Source organism: Ambystoma mexicanum, chromosome 5p (genome assembly GCF_040938575.1).
Source record: "Ambystoma mexicanum isolate Mex_15411 chromosome 5p, UKY_AmexF1_1, whole genome shotgun sequence".
NCBI lineage: Eukaryota > Metazoa > Chordata > Amphibia > Caudata > Ambystomatidae > Ambystoma > Ambystoma mexicanum.
Window position 1 is genome coordinate 784,679,333 of NC_090930.1, and position 22,068 is coordinate 784,701,400.

At 48.3% G+C, this 22,068-nt stretch overlaps 1 protein-coding gene and 1 pseudogene across 4 annotated transcripts in view; one reads left to right on the forward strand and one right to left on the reverse strand.

Annotated features, from left to right (window-relative positions):
* Positions 1 to 22,068, reverse strand: part of TRANK1 (tetratricopeptide repeat and ankyrin repeat containing 1) — a 2,632,183-nt gene that overhangs the window by 1,925,567 nt on the left and 684,548 nt on the right. The gene's annotated exons all lie outside the window — the stretch shown is intronic.
* LOC138481200 (DNA replication licensing factor mcm7-like) lies at positions 14,470 to 21,836 on the forward strand (annotated as a pseudogene).

Here is a 22,068-nt window from a genome sequence, read left to right on the forward strand (position 1 = left end):
ACGTCCTGTTCCTGTTTCAACTATTCAGATTCCAGATCCCACTACTGTGGAGTTTTTGGGAAGCATCCTAATCCCACTAACTGCATGCATACTGCCATCAAGCTGATCTGTACTATCTAGTGACCAGAATTGCCAGTCCAGAAGTGCTACCCGGTAACCAGTACTGCCCAGCTGTTTACCAGGCAACCTGCCGTGTAGTGACCAGAACCGTTAACTGTCCAAATCCAAAAACTAAAAGTGGACAGCGAGTATCAATTGCCACCCCATATGAACCCATAGCCCTTCTTGTATTTGTCCTCATCCCACTCTCTAAGTCACCCTATCATTATCCTGATACCTTGTTCAAACTGTCACAATCATTCTTGCAATCCTGCCCTTGATTTCTAGTGTTAGCGCCACATTTCTCTTCATTTCTGTCTTGCATAGTCATTAGCAACATTGTGTTTGTTTGAATAAATTAATTTTCCATTAAGAAAAGGTGTACACTGTGTGACGGGTTACAACTGCAGCGTAACTTCTGAGATTCCCGGGTGGCGTTCCTCTTTTCTAAGCCATTAAATCTAGTTTAAGTAAGACTTGCCGTTCAATTTCAAAACCAATTCCTCTTTTCACTGCTCTATTTTCCTAAAAACAAACCTCACTATCTTGCATAACTAACTCAATTTACCAGCTAGAGACCTAATTTCACTTCCATAGTGTACCTGTGATCTATAGCTACACCCCAACGAAATGCACTTCAAATCAGTGTATTTGACCTGTTTTTATTCAAAACCCTTTGGGTAATTTCAGGCGGGAATCGCAAAATGTGCAACGTTTCCAACGTGTCATTTTGCTACAATCCATTTTAGCCCTGCCACTCATTTTTGAACTGTAGGCTTTTGGTAATCCATTCTTTGTGATTGTCAGTTTCTTTGCATTGTTGCTTTAGTGAGGAATTATATTTGCTTCAAGGTTTTTAACACACATTCATTAGTTAATTGTCCATTTCCGAGTGTCATTTTACAACAATGCAAGAGGTTTAAAATCTTATTTGGGGAGGAAAGGTCAGATTTGAATTATGTTTCCTATTTGTCATTCCTGATTACCTGCTGCTTCTGTTTATCCACTCAGAATTGATTATTTGTGGGTTGAGGGAACATTGCAGGTGGAAATTCGAACTGAAGTGCTATCTTACCTAAACCAAAAGTGCTCCTATTCTGCTGTCCTGTGCATATGTTCCCCGAGTGAGTTAAACCCAGTGCATTGCTCCCCTTCTCATTGTTATTATCACCCCATTGGTGATTTCTGCCCCATATTAAAAAGTGTATGATTTCTTTTGAATTGTCAAATAAATGAACAAACATTGTATTTTACCAACCAGCCTGGTTCATGGTCCATTGTGACCCGAGGTATTTGAAAAGGGCGTGTGATATGAGTGGTGTACCATCTCAATATTGAATCAATATAAAAAGATAAGCATTTCAGTTGTGCCCTGCATACTAAGCCGAGACCAAGGTGTGTGTCGCCTGATTGAAATCCTTAACAAATTAGGGGGTTCGACTGGGATTGAGTTTGGTTACCACCTGTGACAGTCTAACACAGCAGACTAACCTGCAAGGTAGTAATACTATGTGGGGTGGGAATACTGGGTTACACTGTACAAGCGCCTCCCCAAAACAAATACTCTAAGTACCAGGCCTGTGTCTAGAAAAGAAACTAAAGTCAACCTCAAAATAGAAAGAACATGTCCAAAATGACCATAGTAGAAATCAATATGGCTAAGGAGCACCTTCTGTACAAGCTATTTGTCAGAGGTGAGTGGCCAGAACAGGATGAAAAGGTATGGCTACAAGAAATAACACAACAGGTCACCGCCATGAACCTGGATACGTGGCAGGATGGTGGCCTATTACACCAAGCTCGGAGTGAATTATATATGACCCCAAAAATTAAAGAGGAGCCAATCAAAATTGCCAGAATCACGGCCTACATGTATTTCCACATGGGAGTGATGCGGATAAGGCATTAGGAAAACATAACTCTTGCGCAGAATCAAGTTGAACTGTTAAATAAAACCCAGACTGATCTAGATTTAGCAGGACAAAAATTACAGAAGAGCCAAGAGATGGAGGTAGAATCTGGAAATTACATCATACAATTAAAAGAAGATTTAGCTCTCCAACAGCAAAAGAATGCAGACCAAGAGGCCCAATTAGAGTGCCAGGAAAAGGGTGAACAGAAGCTGACTCAACAATTAACCTATAACAGGGCCTGCACAGGACAAATAACCATGTTGCAAGACCAGGTCGAGAAATTGAAAGAGGAAAATAATAAGTTAATTTTGAGAGCACTCCACTCTCAAACAGAATTTGACGAAGAGCGGCAGAAATTCTATATCATCAGGAAACAAAGGGATGACCTGGCTGAACAGAGAGGAACCCTAAGTCAGGAGAGAGACGCCCTAGGCCAGGAAGGAAGCAAATTGAAAATAGAATTACAGGGAAGTGAGTTAGCCCTCCAGAAATTAAATGAACTCAAAACAGAGTATGGGAATCTATTGGAGCATGCCAGACGGCTAGAAGGTGCTCTGGAAGAGAACACCCAGGCCACAGATGCAAAAGAAAACCCAGGAGGTGAGTCTCCTGCAACAGAAAGCGTCTGATTCTTCCCAAACCTTGCAGGAAGCCCAGAGAGACAATGAGGCTCTCTGTGAAAAGAATGATGAGCTCCATAAACAAGTGGCAGCGCAAGAGCGGGTCACAGAGGCCAGTAAAGCCTTGATAGCTGAGCAAAAGGCTAAGATCCTTGCTTACTATCAAGAAGTAGGGGTTGAAAAGGAGAAACTAGCAAGGTGGGAGAAAGAGGGTGCTAGATGTAATCCTAACTGGAGGGACCCTGAACAGGTAGAGGGGGACAGGGTAATCCCTGATCATAGCATAATGACCTCTGTACTAAGGGACTCAAACCCATTTCACACTTTTTGTAATGCTGACTTCATGGCTGCCGGTTCATATGAGCCAGAAACCATGAGGCCATCAGAATTTAATAGAGCAAGCATGATGGAACTGATAGGTCAGCACCACACAGGAAGTGATGGACGGGCGTCCCTGTCTAGATACCCAAACATAAAGGTTGATGTCTCTGACATTGAAGTCTCCTATGAGGGGAGGGTAAGGGAATTAGATCCACAGAAATCTTACTTTCCAAGGGACCAATTCAATGAAAAACCCAATGAAATGAGGCCCAAAAAGAGCATCCTGAAGACTTATACCCAATTAGGGCAGTGGGGGGGAATACTCTGCCAACCCTGGGAGTAGGGAGGAGTAAGAAGACTACTCTCCTGTGCCCCACAGGAGTGGAGAAACTAGGCCCCACCATTCTGTGAGCCCCTCGCAAGCTCACAGAATCCGGGAGAGCCTAGGTGATCATGAGGGGACCTCAAGTAGTATCGCCTCTGAGTCTGAGAGCGAGTGGACTCGGGTGACTAAGCCAAAGAAAGCAAACAAACTCAAGAGGGTTATGACAAAAGACCCTTTTAGGCAGATGAAGGCCCTTAGGAGTGTCATAACCGCATACCATAAAAATGCAACATATTCAGTATGGGACCACTTAGAACTCTATGTGCAGATGATGGCCACTTTTCGTATGAAAGGCAACCAAAATTGCATAAAGTATGTAAAATGGACATTCTCGCCTGAGTACTCCAGTTTCTTTGCGGGACTGGAGGACCAGAACCATTCAAGATGGTCCACCTACAGGGAACACTTTTCTGCCCACAGAAACCCCCAAGAGGTTTGCAAAGCGGCCTACAACCTGCAGTGCGGGGAAGATCAGGCCCCTCGAGAATTTGCGCAGGAGCTTAAACGCGCCTTTGCACAGACCACTGGGAGGGTACGCATGGATAGCAGGGAGTTTGTCACCACCGTCTTTCATGCTCTCACCAAGTATATTATGACTCAGCTGGTGCAGGACTTCCACGAGAAAAGATCTCTGGACTGAGTCATAGAGCAGCGACCCCCATTTATGAGGTCCAGGAAACCTACAGAAAATAAAAATCTGAACAAAAATCCCAAACCAGCCAACACCCCTGCTGCTGCTAAGGTGGCGGAGGTGAAGGTTGTCCCCATCTTAGACCAAGAGATGGGTGGGCCTAAATATACACCTGCACAAAATCAGCAAAATCCAAGACCCAGAAGGCCTTCAGGCCAATCACAAACAGGTGGCAGTCAGACAGGTAATCCCATTAAGGGGACTGCCAACTCCCCTGATTATATCAGTCCCCGGTATAAGGGAAACCGACCAATCCTGGGGTATGTATGGACTCCCCCAGCCCAAGGGGGGGATCCAATCAGGTAAGTTCTGCTCTGGGAAACTTCCCTCCTAAATTCCCCCAGGAGGGCAGGAATTCCCCAAATGCTGGGTTAAGTTTCTTCCCCCAATACTTACAAAACCCCAACCTGCAGGACAACCCTTCTTTGATTCCCTGATTTCAGGAAATCAGACAACCCAATCCGGGAGAGGGGAAGCCAAGGGTGGAGGGTTACCAAAATTCACCACACCCAGAGTACCATGGGAGAAGGTATAGTTAGCCTTCCCGTGATCTACCTAGGGTTGACCAGAGACCCCCGTACCAGCCGGAACGGGTTTACCAACTGGAGCGCCAGGTCCAAAACCTTACCCAGGATCTGGGTCGCATGAGGGCTCAACAGAACCCTAAGATAAACATGGCGGCTCAGAACCCCATAAACCAAGGGTCTGGTGCCCCAGAATAATGACTGGGAGAGAACCCCGATAATTCACCGGTTCCAGAGAAAGAGGCACGGGGGAAGGGAGTGTGAAGCCCCAGAGGAAGCTTCCTTCCTTACTCATGAAAAGCCCCTAGACACCAAGGAACCGGAACAAAAATCTCCTGCCCCCGAAAATCTGTAACCCAAGGAACAGAGGGTGGGTAGGAGAAATAAAGAACTCAAAAAGACCCATTTTGTGGAGGAGGTTAGTGTCCTCTAATTTGAAGGGAAAGAATCCTTAGAGGATCCTGGGGAAAAGATCTTCAGGGACGGGGGGACTCCTCCCAAAGAAAAATGGGTCCAAGTGATTTAAATGAAGACTGGGTGGATGTGGGGACTAAGTCAGAATCGCCCATCCTTCAACCCCAGAGCATCCAGGAAACCCAATGGTAACGGATGATTCCCAAACGTCCCCAACCAATTCTGTTGACTACCTCCAAAAATGGGGGGTGGGGTGGGGGCAGCCCAGAATCTGAAAAAGGGGAGCCCAAAACTCCCCAAATATCAAAATGTCACATTTTTCTTTCAGATCCCCAAACTACCACACAGAATTATGCCCAAACTACCACTGTGTCGGAGTCAAAAATAAGGTGATTGACCACCCAGCTTGCCCAAAATGCCCCCTTGAGGAGAAGGAGGGTAGATTTTATACCCTGGTCCAAGTGCAAGGGCAATGTACATTTTCGGCACTGGTGGACATTGGATCCCAAGCCACTCTTCTGTCAAAAAGGGCCTTTGATCAGCTAAATTCAGGAAGGGGGGGGGGGGGGCAGATACCAGATCCCTCTCACCCCTCTTCTTGGACAACTCCAGAACATCGATGGGAATTAAATGTTATGTCGAGGCGACTGCGGATTTGGAAATAAAAATTGGGCGACATAAAAAAGGCGGATAGTTATTATGGAGTGGGGGAGCGGGCGGAGTCCAACAATCGCCCAATGCTCGAAGGACATATCGTACTGTAATGATATGGAAACCAGATGGGATGCGGTGAGAGGAAACCGCTGAAGCGATAGCTGGATGTGGGATGCCTACATGTCAAATCTTCTCAGACAGCCGGGAAAGGAGAGCCTGGGGCCACCTGTGGTGCAGGGGTCTCCTGTACGGTCGGTCCCTGACGTGCATCCTCCATCCCCTTTGCAGAACTCTGCCCAAGGAATTAGTGTGTTCCCATGTGTGCGGTAGGGGACCTGGAAATTAGATTGGGCGGATCCCCAGAAGGACACTGGCCTTGTTGCTCAAGATAACTCTGGTTTAAGGCGCTACCTACATCTGTACCTGGGGGGAGGAGGGGTCTGGCTGTTGGGTTGATTGCTATGTTGTTATGTGAAATGCTAATAAAGAAATTGTTAAAAAAAAAAGAAAAAAGATTTGAACGACATAAGGTGAAACACCCTGTCATAGTCGTGACTCCAGAGGGCATACCCTCTCTACTGGGGAATGACATTGTGCGTAGGTTGTACCCCTTAATAGACTGTGTGAACAAGGCCCTCTGGACTGAGACTAACAGGCCAATAAAATTGAAACAGTGTGTCAACCATGTTAGTTTAAATGGCACATGCCACACGGTTGAACAAAAACCTGATCATATAGAGTTTAATTTCCAGAACAATCAAATATTTGACGTGACAGTAATTGCTGTAGGACAACAAACTGGTGATGGGAACTCCTCTCCATTCCTGAAAATCAACCTTCCTATTTCAAGTGGCATTCCACACTGGAAGGAAATAATATGAAATTCTATACAAATTCACAATCTGAAAATCCCAATCCCATAGCCAAAAGTGACGAGAAACCAGCTCAAAGTTTAGGTGACATTCAGAAAATTAGAAAACAGTTCTTCATCCCTATTCAGTTTTATGAGGGGAAGGAATCTGTTCTTGCCCGAGTGTGCGTGAACAACGGTAAGAGCTTCATTAGCAAAGCCATGTTCCGACAGCTCCCAAAAGATCCAGCCATTCCCACATTTAAATCGATCGATAAATGGGAAATGGGCCTGGAAACTCCCAATTCCAAACATCTCCTGCCTAGCAGGTATATGCTCAAAATCTCTATCAGAAACAAAAGCATAGTACATAATTGTTGGATAGTGCGAGATGTCCCTGCTGCATTCTATTTAGGCAGTGACGTTCTCAAACGATTTGCCACAAATTTGGACCTGATGAATTACAAAGCCTAGTCCCAATAGGGGGTAATCCCATGGACTTTGATGATTCAGAAAAAGCATTTTGGTCAGCCCAATTGCTGCCGTATACAGTTGAAGTTCAAATTGGAGAGGAGGTCACCATCCCAGGACAGACACGACTATTCCCACTTGAATTAAAAATTAAAAGGACAGAAACTGCAAAATCCTGACACATATGTACACCTCAATGCCCCTCTCCAAAAGCAGGGGGTTGGGGTTAAACCCAACACCATTAGTCAAGGTAGAACACAACATCATTCCAATATTGATGGATAACAGTAACCTTAGGAGTATTACTGTGGGCGCAGGCACCATTATTGGAATGGTGGTTGATGACCAACATTTTCCATGGACCTAGGTAATGAATGGATAGGACCAATCCCCGGTGACGGTTTTGACAGTGATAGTGACAATGACTCACCGCCAGACAGGATCTTCACCCGGCAAGGGGGGAATTTCCTGGTGTACTCTTCCTGCCCTTACGGTGAGGAAGAGGTGACGTGCGACTTCAGGCAGGATGAGGTGATCTTTCAGGTCCACAAGAACTGCCTCACCTACCTCAAACCCTCTTTCAAGGTCAATACTCTAACCAGGGACCTCTCCACCCAGCTGGAGGAGGCCGCTGAGATAGCAAAACCGGAAGTCTTTCCAGGCCTCAGGCAAACGGTTGAAGAGCAGTCAACATAGCTGATGATGCCTGTTAGACTCCGGAGCAAAAGCAAAAGTTGAAACAGGTTTTCTTAGATTTTCAATATCGCTTTGCGGTGGACTCGTATGACTGTGGTCGCACCGAAATCCATACAACAATTATTCCCACGGACCCTAGAATGACTCCAGTGTTTGTTAAGCAATACCGCTTGCCTCTCGCATCAATGGAGTCCCTGACAGAAATTATCAAAAACCTTTTTTAACTGTATTTATTTGCATTTAACAACATAGACTCAACAATAAACAAACAGCAGGCTAACGAAGAAACCCCCACAACTGAATACCACAGGGAGCTAGTCCCCCTGTGGCCCAACCCACCCCTCCACCCTCTCCCCAAGGATATTATTTGCAAATTACTTTAGCACCCAGGGAAGGGAGACCATTTAAATAAGAACAAATACAAACAGAAAATAATACCAGTTTCAGTACCACCGTCCTCAATTTAGGACCATAACTCCACCCCCCTCCCAAATATACAAAACCACAGATCGTGTAAAGTGCGGCGCACCCCTGGGACAACCTCCCATATGCTACTTATCCGAGCCCATTTCCGAATCCATCTCCCTAGCAACATAACTCCTGAAGGGGCCCCAATAGTCCTTAGGCTTGCTGGTAGTTGGAAGTGTTAAATTAAACTGAGTCTCTCTGCGTTCAGAGCAAGCCATAAGGTTGAGCCAGTGATGGAACGAGGGTGGTGCCGGGGAACCCAACTTCCGCGCTAGTAGTGACCTTGCGACCACCGAACCCATGCTTACAAGGCGCTTCTGACAAACTGAACCAAAATCCATCAGTGCCAACAACCAGCATTCGGGGGTAAGAGGGATAGAAATGTCAATCATACTTGACATAGCTTCTGCTATACTCGACCAAAGAGCATAAACCTGGGGGCACACCCATACCACGTGGAGGAAATCAGCAGGGGTTTGACATCCCCTCTTACACTCCGGGGGCTGAAGAGGATATATCCTGTGTAACCTAACGGGGGAAATATATACTTGACGTAAGAATTTAAAGTGTATCACACGGAATCTACAATTGACAGAGATGGCCCTGGTCTGAGCGCAAATCAAGTTCCATTGCCCTTCGGACAATACTTTCCCCAGGTCATCCTCCAACCTACCCCTATAGCAAGTACGAAATGAGGGCTGTCCCGCCCGGGCCAAACCCTACAGGGTCAAGGTTAGCTTCTTAGTGGATGCTGGCGTAGTAGTGTATAACATGAGAGGGGATGGGGGTGGGGCGCTTGGAAATTCACTCCACCTGGTTTTCAGTACTTCCCTCAGCCGGAAATATAAGAGCTGTGTTATGGGGTTCCAAAGAGCCCCTCGCCGAAAGATCGTCCCAAGACATAAATCTACCGTCCGGCACAACATCACCCAGAGTATGAATCTGAAGGTTAGAAAAGTGTTGTATGAACACTGTCTCGTGTGTGAGCGGAATGCCCGGGACGCAGTATATGGTCATCGCAGGAGAGTACCATTGAGACACCAACCCACTACGCAAGCCGATGCCAAGCTCTAATAGTGATGTCAGTAGGTTGGATTTCAGTTCTGGGATATTTCTCCCGCGGAGCCCAAAGGAGTCCTCCGAGATCGTCAGGATACGCGATGGCCTTCTCCAAGCGAGAATGTGGAAAATCAACCGAGGGGGACCACCACCACACGGCGTACTGAGCCTGAGCTATCAGAAAATATAAATAAAGATCCGGCACATCCATTCCCCCCTGGGAGTAGGGTCGGCACATAGTTTCCAAGGAGATGCGAGGATGTTTCCCAGCCCATATCAGTTTAGCCATCGTACTTTTAACATGTTGTCAAAAAGATGTGGGAGGCCAAATCGGAACAATACTGAACACATATAACAATTTGGGCAAAACCACCATCTTAGACAATGAAATGTGAGCAGCCTGAGAGAGAGGAAGGCGGACCCAAGTGTCCACCTTGTGCTCCAAGAGTTTTAAGGCGGCAAGATAATTCTCCTCAAAGCCTACCGGGTGATGTGGACACACAAATACGCAGACAGCGAATACTTAGTGGATGCCACGCGAAGAAGTCCCCTATGTCAAAAGGGGATACAAAGGCCAGATAAAGCCCCAAACTCCGAGACCTCATCTACCACAGGATTAAGATTAATTTGCAGATTTTTTATGTAGATTAACATGTCATCCGCGTATATGGAAACAATAGACGTATGGGACCGAAGTGAGACCCCCCTATGAGCATGATATTTCCTAAGAGCGCAGGCTACTGGCTCTATGGCTAAGGCAAATAGGATAGGGGAAAGGGAACAGCCTTGCCTGGAGCCCCGCGAAGGAGAGATGGGATCGGACTGGACACCATTAGTATATACTATGGCCCTCGGGGCTGTGTACAACAAGCGGATCCACTGTAAAAACGTAGTACCTATCCCCGCCCTCCTCAGGACCTCGAAGAGAAAGGGCCACTCGACCGATTCAAATGCCTTTTCCGCATCGAGCGCTGCCACTGCTATAGGAACCTCAGGATTAACGTTGTGCATCAAAGTGAACTACCTATGCAAGTTATTCTGTGTAGAACGACCCGGTATGAAACCAGCCTGGTCCGGAAGGACCAGGACTGGCATGAGAGGTAAAAGCCTATCTGCTTACAGCTTAGCAATGATCTTGTTGTCGGTATTTACCAACGCGGTGGCCTATAGGTTGCACAATGTCTGGAATCCTTGTCTGGTTTAAGCAGGACAGTCACCAGAGCGGTCCTAGTAGTCTCAGGGAGAACCCCGCTTGAAGCTGACGCTTCAAACATGTTCCGCAAATGAGGGATTATTAAAGATGGGAATGCCTTTAACAACTCAGCAGTGATGCCATCAATTCCCGGGGCTTTCCCATTGGGAAGAGATTGGATAACTTTAAGCAATCCTTCATCCGTGGGAGGGACGTTCAGCAGTGCCCCCACTGCTGGGTCCAGCCACCCCAGTGCTACCCTGTCTAGGTACCGTGTAATGTCATCATGAGATGCTGTTGATTTAGAAGTATACAGCGTGTCATAGTACCCCCGAAACGTTTCATTAATCCTGCCACTATCCGTAATGGACTCACGCTCTGCAGTAACGATTTCCGCTATAGGTTGTAAATGACGTTCCTGTCGAATGGCCCACGCAAGACTTCTGCTAGGACTGTCCCATTCCACAAACCTGGAGGCTATAATCGGGTCTCCCAAAAATCTGTCCTCGTTGGCCAATAAAAGACATATTTCCCTTCCCTTAATCTCAATGCTATCCTGAATTTCAGGAGAACTAGTCGCAGCCAATTTCAGCTCCAACTCTTTCAATTCCTTTTCCTTTTTTACTATGGCTCTACAAATACACCTCAGAACTCCCCCACCTCAGAGATACACCAACCCCTAAAGAACACCTTAAAACGCTTCCCAGACCACCCAGGGGTCCGAAACAGAGTCTGCGTTTATTAGAAAGAATTCGGATATAGTCCAGCGGGTATCCTCGCGGAACGCTAGGTCCTCCAGGGCACAAGCTCTAAATCTCCACCTGTGTTGTCTAGAGAGGATGGAGGGGGCATCGAATTGGACTAAGACAGGGGAGTGATCAGACAAAGTACAAGGTAGTATCAAAGCTTTAGAAGAACCACGGGACAGTTCAGGGGACGAGAAGATGTAATCTATTCTGGTAGAGCTCCCGTGCACACTCGAATAAAAGGTGAATTACCGTGAGTCCGGGTGATGAAGGCACCATAGGTCAACCAGGGAATAGTCCGAAGCAATGGAGGACCCTTTGATAGCTGCGTGAGAGAGACGTCTGCGTTGAGGAGGACCTATCGAGAGTCAAAGATAGCGCCACATTGAAATCCCCCACCCAGACCACCTCATACCCCGGAAACGTACGTATGTGCATAGCGCAACTCTGAAAAAATTCAGGGCAATCATAGTTGGGGCCATATATGTTTACAAATAGGACCGACCAGCCTGCAATCTCCCCTGCAACCAGAACAAAACGACCCTCTGTGTCCGTAAGTGTTTTATGCAGTTTGAAGTTTAGTTAACAGTGAATGTAGATTGCCACACCCCTGGAATGGGTAGAATAGGATGAGGCGTATCTATGTACTCCCCAGCCCGCTAACGCAGGCAATTTATGTTCCTGCCCCAAGTGGGTCTCTTGGACACATAACACGTTGGTCCTTACGTAGTTTGCAATGAGACAGGACTTTTTCCCATTAGTGAACCCCCTAATATTCCATGTGACCACGGTGAGAGCCATGTTTGAAAGTGCGTCAGCCCCACGGGGATCGGTTACATCAGGCGGGACCAAAGACAGTAGCTAAAGGCATTTAGTTTAACATGGAAGATGTATACTGATCGTAGCGAACACAGAGAGAGAACCCAAGGTGCCAATAATTTCCAAAACCTGGAAGAGAGAACCCGTCCACACCCCCAAACAAAGACCCCAGTACTTCTTGTACAACCGTCAATACCCTATGAACTAGACCTCCCCCCTCCCTCCACGCCAGAAACCCCAATCTACCGGCGGACACATAACACCCCCCCACCCAAAGACCCTGCACTTAACACACCAACCAAGATAGCAGTGCCGCTGGGCATGGGGGGAGCTGGCGGCCGCTGCTGCTCCTTCTGTCCGGAGGCTATACCATATCCCCTGAAGTATAAACCATAACCATATTACCACTTCAGCAACGATGAGAAAATGTAAACAAACATATATATATACCTCGGCGGGGGCCCCAAACAGTACATGACAATAATGCCTAACAACCAGCATTCAGATCAAAGGGCGCCCCGAGGGGACTCCTCCGGATCCGGAATTTCAGTTGCAAATCTCTCTGCAGCATCTGATGAAGTGAAGAACAGGGTCTTGCCTCGTGCACTACCCTAAGCTTCGCAGGGTACAACATAGCGCAGCGGACAGCTTTTTTTCTTAGAATGTTCTTAGCATTCTGAAACGGTTTCCTTTGGTCCTGCACTTGCTGTCTGAAGTCCGGGAATAACCTTATTGTTGCGCAGCCCCATCTCAGAGTCTTCTTCTCTCTCACCGCCCTCAGCAGCGTATCGCTGTCTCTATAGTTGAAAATGCGGGCAATGATGGCCCTCTCCGGTGCGCCCGGTGGAGGCCGGATCGCCAATGATCAGTGCGCACGCTCCACCATGAAGTGGTTAGTGACAGGCGGGTTATCGAGGATTTCCATCAGTAGCCTTTCCACAAACAGTTCCATATTGTCAATCTGGGTGGATTCTGCCACCCCCGTAATCCTTATATTGTTCCGCTTGGATCTCCCCTCAAGATCCTCGTTCTTGGAGCCAACTTTCCGCATCGTTTGTTGGAGGGAGGCGACCTCTCGCAGGAGCGATGCTATTTTGTCATCGCCGTCCCCAATCCTGTATTCGGCTTCGGACATTCTGCCACACAGTTTATCAATTTGGACCGCGGATATGTCCACCTTGCAAGATAGGGTCTCAATTTTAACACCAAGACTGTCCGTACTCCCCTTCAGTGCCAACAGAGTTTGTTTAAGGGCCCTGATGTCAATCTGTGAGGAGTTAGAGCTCGGGTCCTGCTGTGGCGGATAACGGTCCTGCCTGGCAAATTGCTCCATTCTGGACCGCTTCTTCTGATTGCCCATATCAGGTAGACCCCACAAGGACTTTTTAAGCGTGAAGAGCCATCTCTATGAAGAAAGACTGTGACATAAACCAAAGTGACAGCTTTGGGTAACCCTCTGTCATCAATGGCCCAGACCTCACTCTGTTGCACCCCACAAGTAGGAATCACAGGCAAACATTAAGGGCCGCCAGGGGGCGAATACAGGCTGTCAGGGTGACCCAGATAATCGTAACTGGCCACAGCCGAGACGTGGGCTCTCCCCCACCCCGGACGGGCGCCAGCCGGACCAGGACCCCCAAATCTCAGTCCAGGGTCACCACCCCAGGTACCCTGGCAGGCGAAGGCACCAACAAGATGGGGCAGCCTCGCATCAAGAATGGACACAGGAGCAGGTTCCAGATACCCCCACAGGGTGAGCTGCCCTCCAGGGGGCCCTGGGATCCAGCCCAGACCCAACTGCGGCACCTCTCCTGCCGCCCCACCAATGAAGGAGGTCCTCGACCCAACGTGCCCTCTAGAACAAGTGAACCACAGGGCGCTGCCCAAGGGTTCCACCTACCCCTCCCAACAGTCCAGAGTTCAGCAGAGAAGGGGTCCTCCCATATGAGCCCGGGACTAGGACCCACCGGGCGTCGCAAAAAAAAAAAAAACCACCACTAGTGGGAGGGGGAGACACAGGGGGAGCAAATCGTGGCAGCAACTCAAATCAGTCCCACCAGACCTCCGGGGACCCAAGCCGACGCTCACCTCCAAGCTGCGAATTCCACATACAGCGGGCGGGAACATCCGCCCTCCGGCGTCCAAGGATCACCAGCACTAAAGCTGGCCACAAGGCAGGGTTGGGGCGGGGAACATCCACCCACACCGGGCACGGCCACAGCACGGGCGCCACCACGCACCAGCCAGCACAGACCTGTAAGGGCACTCTGATGACCCCCGACTCCCAGCGCTCCGGACCAGGCCACAGCCGTTGGTAATGGGGGGGGAAGGGCAGCGCACCACAGATCGTAGGGCCAAGTCCTTCGGCTATCGCCGGAAACCTCAAGCCGCCAAATCTGCCACCTCTCCCAGCGATGCCAGGCACCCTCCGCCGCAGCCCAGGTACAGTATCACGGCTGGTTACCACAATTTTAAGGGTGAATTTCGACCGTATATTTAAGCCTCCAACGGAGCGCTTTCAGGCTGCGGCCATCTTGTGCGATCTGCGAGTACAGCCGACGCTACACCAACTTGTTTGCTGATGCTGTGGAGGAGCTGCTGCGGGAGTATAAAGAAAAGGAGGTGGTGAATAAGGACACATTGGATGTTTACATCGAACACCGCTTGATGATGGAGCAGCGGGCTCATGACCCAAGTGAGACCCGGGACCCGCATAATCAGTACCCGTCGGAGCTGATGCGTCACTTCGAGTTGTACTTCAAGAGCCCGAGCAACTCCAAGGCGCTAGTCGTGCGTGATGTAAAAGCCGAATCTATTGGGAAGCTTGTGACTGTGCGTGGGATTGTCACACAGGTCACAGAGGTTATGCCCATGATGGTGGTGGCAACATATACCTGTGACCAATGTGGCGCTGATACATACCAGCCGATCCAGTCACCAACATAATGCCCTAGCCGGGAATGTCAGACCAACCGCTCAGGTGGACGCGTCTACCTGCAGACTTGTGTTTCTAAATTTGTCAAGTTTCAGGAACTGAAGATACAAGAGCATAGCGACCTGGTTCCTGTGAGCAACATTCCTCGCAGCATGACAGTATTTGTGTGTGGGGAAAACACCTGTCTCACCCAACCAGGAGACCACATCAGCATCACCGGTGTCTTCTTACCCATGATGAAGACTGGGTTCCGGCAAGTGGTACAGGGGTTAATTTCTGAGACCTATCTGGAGGCGCACCAGCTTATAAAGATGAATAAGACTGAAGATGATGAAATGGGAACTGAGGAACTGAGTGAGGATGAACTGCTTTTGATCACAGAGGAGGACTTCTATGAGAAACTTACTGCTTCAATTGCTCCTGAAATTTGTGGGCATGAAGACGTGAAGAAGGCTCTGCTGCTGTTGCTCCTGCGTGGGGTTGATCACTCCCTAGAGGCATGAAGATCAGAGGAAACATACATATTTGTCTCATGGGAGACCCTGGTGTTGCCAAGTCTCAGCTCTTGTTTTACATAGACCGCCTGGCTCCACGTAGTCAGTACACCACAGGTCGTGGCTCCTCGGGTGTGGGTTTGACTGCTGTAGTGATGAAGGACCCAGTGACTGGTGAGATGACCCTAGAGGGTGGTGCCCTGGTACTTGCAGATCAGGGCATCTGTTGCATAGATGAATTTGACAATATGATGGACGCCGACCGACAGCCGTTCATGAAGTGATGGAACAGCAGACCATATAGATTGCCAAGGCTGGCATAATGACCTCCTTTAATGCCCGCTGCTCAATTCTGGCAGCTGCCAACCCTGCTTATGGGCGTTACAACCCCAAGAAAACTATTGAACAGAACATCCAGCTTCCGGCAGCACTGCTGTCCCGTTTCGATCTACTCTGGTTGATTCAAGATAAGCCAGACCGAGACAATGACCTTAGGCTGGCTCAGCACATAACCTATGTTCACCAGCACAGCAAGCAACCCCCATCTCAGTTTGTGCCCTTGGACATGAAACTAATGAGGCGTTACATCACAATGTGCAAGGCAAACCACCCTTCTATCCCAGAGACTTTGGCCGACTATTTGACTGCTGCTTATGTAGAGATGAGGAAGGAAGCGCGCACAAACAAGGACACAACTTTCACTTCAGCCCGGAACCTGTTGTCAGTACTCCGAGCGTCCACTGCTCTGGCCCGGCTACGTTTGGTGGACACGGTGGAGAAGGAGGCTGTGAATGAGGCAATGAGGCTGATGGAAATGTCCAAACGCCGGTCCACGGCGGGCATCGGCCCTACACTCTGCCCGATTACATCCATACAAGGTTAACAAAACGGGTAAGAAATGGGCTTTTTAAAATTCCTACAGTTGCTAACTGATGCGAACAAACTTGAAAACGAAAGATTGGTTAAAAGTTTTCTCAACAACAGAGAGAAATCTCAGAGCCTCTCCTTTCCTGACAAAGACTTAGGCACAGACACCTTGCCAAATGAAACACATTCCCAGACCATTTTGAGACCTACCACCCCCGCTATCACTCACTTAATACCTACTTGCCCTGGAAATACCACCTTGAAAATTGCACTCCTAAATACCAGGTCACTCACAAGATGTGCATGATTACATTACTCAAGACAATTTGGACATTCTCTTCCTCACGGAAACTTGGTTGCAAGAACCAATAGGCCCAGTTATCGATAGTGCTGTCCCCCACAATTATAACATTTACTATGAAAATCGGACATCAGGTAAAGGAGGGGGGTAGCTATAATAGTTAAACAGACTCTGAAGCTGTTCACTACTAAAATCCTTTGCACGGGTTGCGAAGTTCTTCATCTAAAACTCACACCCTCCAACAACCATTGCATCAACCTCATCGTCCTATACAGGCCCCCCTCATTGACCTCAGACTTCAATGACGAATTATGTCACATTCTGAATAATCTGAAGGGAACTAATACTGGGACTATCCTCTTGGGCGATCTGAAAAGATGGTGAGGTAACCCCTGCGACAAAGAGGCTAGAAGCCTAGAAAACAGCCTAACAAACATTAATTACCACATCACTAATAAGGGCTCCACTTGCATCTCTGGTAATCAACTTGACTGGATTATCACAAATAACGTTCAATTGACAGTGACCGATACCATCCCATGCATTTGGACAGATCACTACAAAGTTGAAGCTACATTCTCCCTCACTTTCAAAGCTGTTCATTTTGACAATTCCCCTAAACCAGTTCTAAGCAGAAACTTTAAGAAAATCACACATGACATTCTCAAAGAAGGCCTTCCTCATGTCATGAACAATACTGCAGATAATGATTCTTGCGAAAACATCATCCGCAAATTCAATAATCATTTCCAGGAGATTCTCGACAAACATGCGCCACTTAAAAATAAACAGGCTCGCCCCAACCCTAACCACCAGCATTGGTACACACCTGAATTGAGCACTTTCAAAATAGCTAAAAGGAAATTAGAAAGAACATGGCACAAAACCCCTTCAGAGGAAAATAAAGAAAACTGGGAAAAATGTGATCTCTCATACAGAGCCAAACTGGTTGAAGTAAAAAAAGAATACTATAATACTCAAATTACCAGTGCTTCCAACTCCACTGGAAAATTGTTCCAAATCCTAAAATCCTTCGAAAACCCACCCACTCTCTCCTCACCCTTTCAACCAACCTTGAGCGACTGCAAAGCAGTTCAACTTGCCTTTTCGAATAAAATCAAAAAAGCCAGAGACTCCATTATAAATTGCAAAACATCGGATCCGTCACCACCTGCGCAACCCAAGGTGACGTATCCTGCTCTAGACATCCCTAAATTCACATTGATATGATATGATATGATATGATATGATATTTGTAACGCGCCTATACACAAGTGTTTCAAGGCGCGACGAGGCAGGGAGGGAGGGAAACAAGGGGAAGACAGACAAACGATCCTACTAGGCCAGGTGTCATTCAGATCGCGCAAGTGCAGAGGTAAGGGGAAAAGGAGAAAGTGCAGGGGGAGGAGGTGGGGGGGAAGTGCGGTACAAGGTAAGTAGCGTAAAATAAATAAATAATAAATAATAAATAAAAGGGCCAGCTGGTGGCAAGTGCGAGGTAAGTGCAGAGCAAGTGCTGGGAAGGGGGCTGTAGGGATGCAGTGACAGTCCCACAGTGCAGGGGGAGCCAGGGAGGCAGTGCAAGTGGAGAGTGGCTGGGACCTGGACCGAGGTCGCTGAGAGTGGCTCAGATGCAGGTTTAGTGCAGAATTCAGTGGGGAGTTAAGCAGGTTTAGCAGGGGAGAGGGAGAGAGAAGGCAGAAGCGAAGAGGAAGGTTTTGAGGTGCTTCCGGAACCGGAGATGGTTCTCCTCAAGTTTCAGGGAGGCAGGAAGGCTGTTCCAGAGGGAGGCCCCTGCTGCGGAGAGAGATCTACCCCCAGCTCGTTGCTTCGAGAAGCGGCTGACCATGAGGGAGTTGGAGAAGGATGAGCGAAGGGCTCGTGAAGGAAGATATTTAGGAAGAGAGAGTTGAAGGTATTTAGGCCCCAGGCCCCAGAAGGCCTTGTGGACAATGCAGAGGGTTTTGAACTTAATCCTCGCAGCCACTGGGAGCCAGTGAAGAGATTTCAGTCCTGGAGAGATACGGTCCCTGGGCTTGAGGCCAAGGACAAGTCTCGCAGTTCTGTTCTGGATAAGTTGCAGAGGGCGGAGAGTGGAGGCAGGCAGATTAAGATAGAGGCTGTTACAGTAGTCCAGCCTTGAGAGAACCAGGGCTCGGGAGACAGTGAGCTTCTGGGGGAAGGAGAGGAAGGGAAGAATACCTCTGAGGAGGTGCAGCTGGTAGTGTGACTTCTTAGAGACGTCAGATATATGAGGAGAGAAGGAGAGTGTGGAGTCGAAGATGACCCCAAGGTTTTTAGCCTTGCAGGTAGGGGCAGGAAGGGGGCCAAGGGAGGCCGGCCAGAGAGCTGCAGGGAAGGAGGGAGTGGGTGTGCCGATGAGTAGAATCTCAGTCTTACTGGCGTTAAGGCAGAGGTCATTGGCGGCACACCATTCCTGGATAGCAGACAGACAGTCGGAGATGAGGGAAGGAGAGGAGGAGGCCGAGGGTAGCCTGAAAATGAGCTGGGTATCGTCCGCATAGCACTGGAAGTAGGGGCAGAGAGCGGCGATGCGGTGGGCAAGGAGTGCCAGATACTGGTTGAAAAGCCAGGGAGAGAGGTTGGATCCCTGGGGGACACCACAGGTGGAGAAAAAGATGTCAGAGAGGAAGGAGCCCATTTGGACCTGGGAGGGTCGACCGGAAAGGAAAGAGGTCAGCCATGCCAGAGCCTGACCAGTGATACCCAGGTTATCACGGAGACGGTTGAGCAGGATGGCATGGTTGACAGTGTCAAAGGCAGAGGAGAGATCGAGCAGAATGAGAACACAGGGAGTGTTGGAATCGAGGTTCAGGAGCAGGTCCTCACGGATGTTCAGGAGAGCAGTTTCCGTGCTTCGGGCCGCTCTGAAGCCGGATTGATGGTCATGAAGATTACCAACAGATTCAGCATGGAGGTTAAGCTGGGAGATGGCCAGTTTCTCCAGGAGCTTGCCCAGGAAGGGAGTGATGGAGATTGGGCGATAGTTGGCCGGGCAGGAGGGGTCGGAGGAGGGTTTCTTGAGGAGGGGGTGCACAAGGGAGTGCTTGAGGGGGGATGGGAAGACTCCAGAGGCGAATGAGTGGTTGCAAAAGGCAGCCAAGGCAGGAGCCAGGGAGTCGATGTGGTCCTTGATGGTTTTGGAGGAACAGGGGTGAACCTGTTTAGACGAGGCTTTCATAGATCGGACTTGTCTGGAAACCTCATCAGCAGAAAAAGGTGGAAAAGCAGAGAAGGAGGGCGGAGGGGAGGCTGCAAGAGAGCAAGAGGAAGGGCCGGGAAGAGAGGGAGGCAGTTTCCATTGAAGACATGAATGACACTCTTTCTTCCATAAATTACACCACCTGCGCCGAAATCATACCTCCAAAACTGATTCTTGACAATGTTGAAATCTTTTCCCCTTTTCTCTGTCGTATGACAAATGCTTCCTTCAGGGACCGGAAGGAACCGACAGAAATTAAAACAGTCACAGTCACCCCCCCTAGTCAAGAAACCTGGACTAGATCAACAAGACCCCACCAACCTCAGACCCATTACTAATTGTAACTTTCTCCTGAAGGTACTCGACAAAATAGCGACCAAACAACTGCAAGATTATGTAGATCAAAACAGCCTGCTACACCCCCAACAATCGGGCTTTAGAAGTTCCCACAGCACAGAGTCAGCACAGTTGGACTTGCAGACAGAATGCTGAGCATCCTGGACAGAGGTAAAACAGGATTGTTAATCCTCTTGGACCTCTCGGCGGCTTTTGATTTGTTAGATCACGGAAAGCTCCGAGAGGCCCTAGGCACAGCTGGAAACTGCTCCCATGATGCAATAGATTGGGTATCATCATTTCTAGAAGACAGGAATTCAAAAATCATTTGGGCAGGTCATTCCACCTCACCCAAACCTGTAGATTGTGGCGTCCCTCAGGGAGCCAGCTTCTCTCCCTTGCTCTTCAACTTCTACATCCGTTGCCTCTGTACACTTCTATCTCAGCTTGGAATCTTTTTCACCAATTTCGCCGACGATACACAGCTCATTCTAGAGTTGAGTGGAAACCATTCCTTAGACAACGAGAAGTTATCGGTTATCTACAACACCATTGAAAACTGGATGATAACACACTGGATGTGTCTTAATAGCTCCAAAACAGAACTTATGACCTTTGGAAGCGCTAAAGCCTTAAACAATCTTGGCTCGGACTATTCCACCTTCACTATAAAAGACTCCACCATTAAGGTATCAAATAAGGTCAAAACCTTAGGTATTTATTTACAATCTTCCCTAGGTGCAGAGCCCAAACCGCTTATTTAAAGCGAAATTGTCGATATTACCAAAGGCTTCTCTGCCAGATCAGACCATTTCTAAACATCAAGAATAGTGCCACGATAGGGAGAGCTACCATTCTGTCTCGCTTGGATTATGGGAACGTGTTAATGCTTGGCGCCAGCAACAACTGCCTGAAACAATGCCAGATTATCCAGAATAATGCTGTCAGGTCCATCACTAACAAATCGAAGTGTGAACACATCACCAAGGACAGAACTTATCTCCATTGGTTGGCAGTGAAGGAACGGATCCTGTTTAAATCACTGACCCTAACCCACTGATGTCTCTATGGCACGGCGCCAGCATACCTCAGGAAAAAATTCAGCTGGTATGAGCAGAGCCGTAGTTTGAGATCCGCCAAACAAGGACTGATCAATCCCAGCCTTCCAGGTAAAGCCACTGGTCTCGGTCGAGGTTTTCCGAGCCTGGCGACTTCCCACTGGAACAAACTGCCTTGCAGCCTTAGACTGGAAAGCAACATCCAACTCTTTAGGAAGCAATTGAAGACCTTTCTCTTCAAATAATTAGGCAACTACTACACCGCATCATGTTGCCATCCTTCTGCTCCTCCTCTCTCTACTCTCTTTTTGTGTCGTCCCGTTAATCTTCGTCCTTGTGTCTTTTTTCGCACCCTGATGCTGGCGAGCTTCGGCGCGTTATAAATAAATAAATAAAATAAATAAAGATTCTTTGATGGGAAACAAGGGGCAGGCAGCAGGACTCCCAGCCAATGTCATATTTGCAGCAATCCGTGAGATGGTGCCAGAGAAAGGAATGCAGAGCGTTAAGTTCTCAGAGGCAGAACAGCGATGCATGTCAAAGGGCTTTACGCCGGCACAGTTTGAGGCAGCCTTGGAGGAGTACGAGGAGTTGAACGTTTGGCTAGTTAACCAGGCACGCACCAAAATCATCTTTGTTTGATCTTTTGCGCTAGAGCGCCATGCTCTGAAGACTTGTTACAGTCCAATGCTATGAGGCTGCAATGGGCAACCCAAGTATGATCTTTGGCGCAACACTTGGGTGTAACCTGGCAGGAGTACCATTGCCATGCTTTTACCAGCTGACTGCTTTCTGTGGGGGAGTGAACAGACTAGCAGATCACGGGATGGAGCCTCCAACAGACAAACAAGTGGACAGATTCAAGCTGCCATTTTAGAGGTTGGTCTCCTGTTGATGGGACTAGTCGTGTTGTTCTGTAACCACTTGCATCT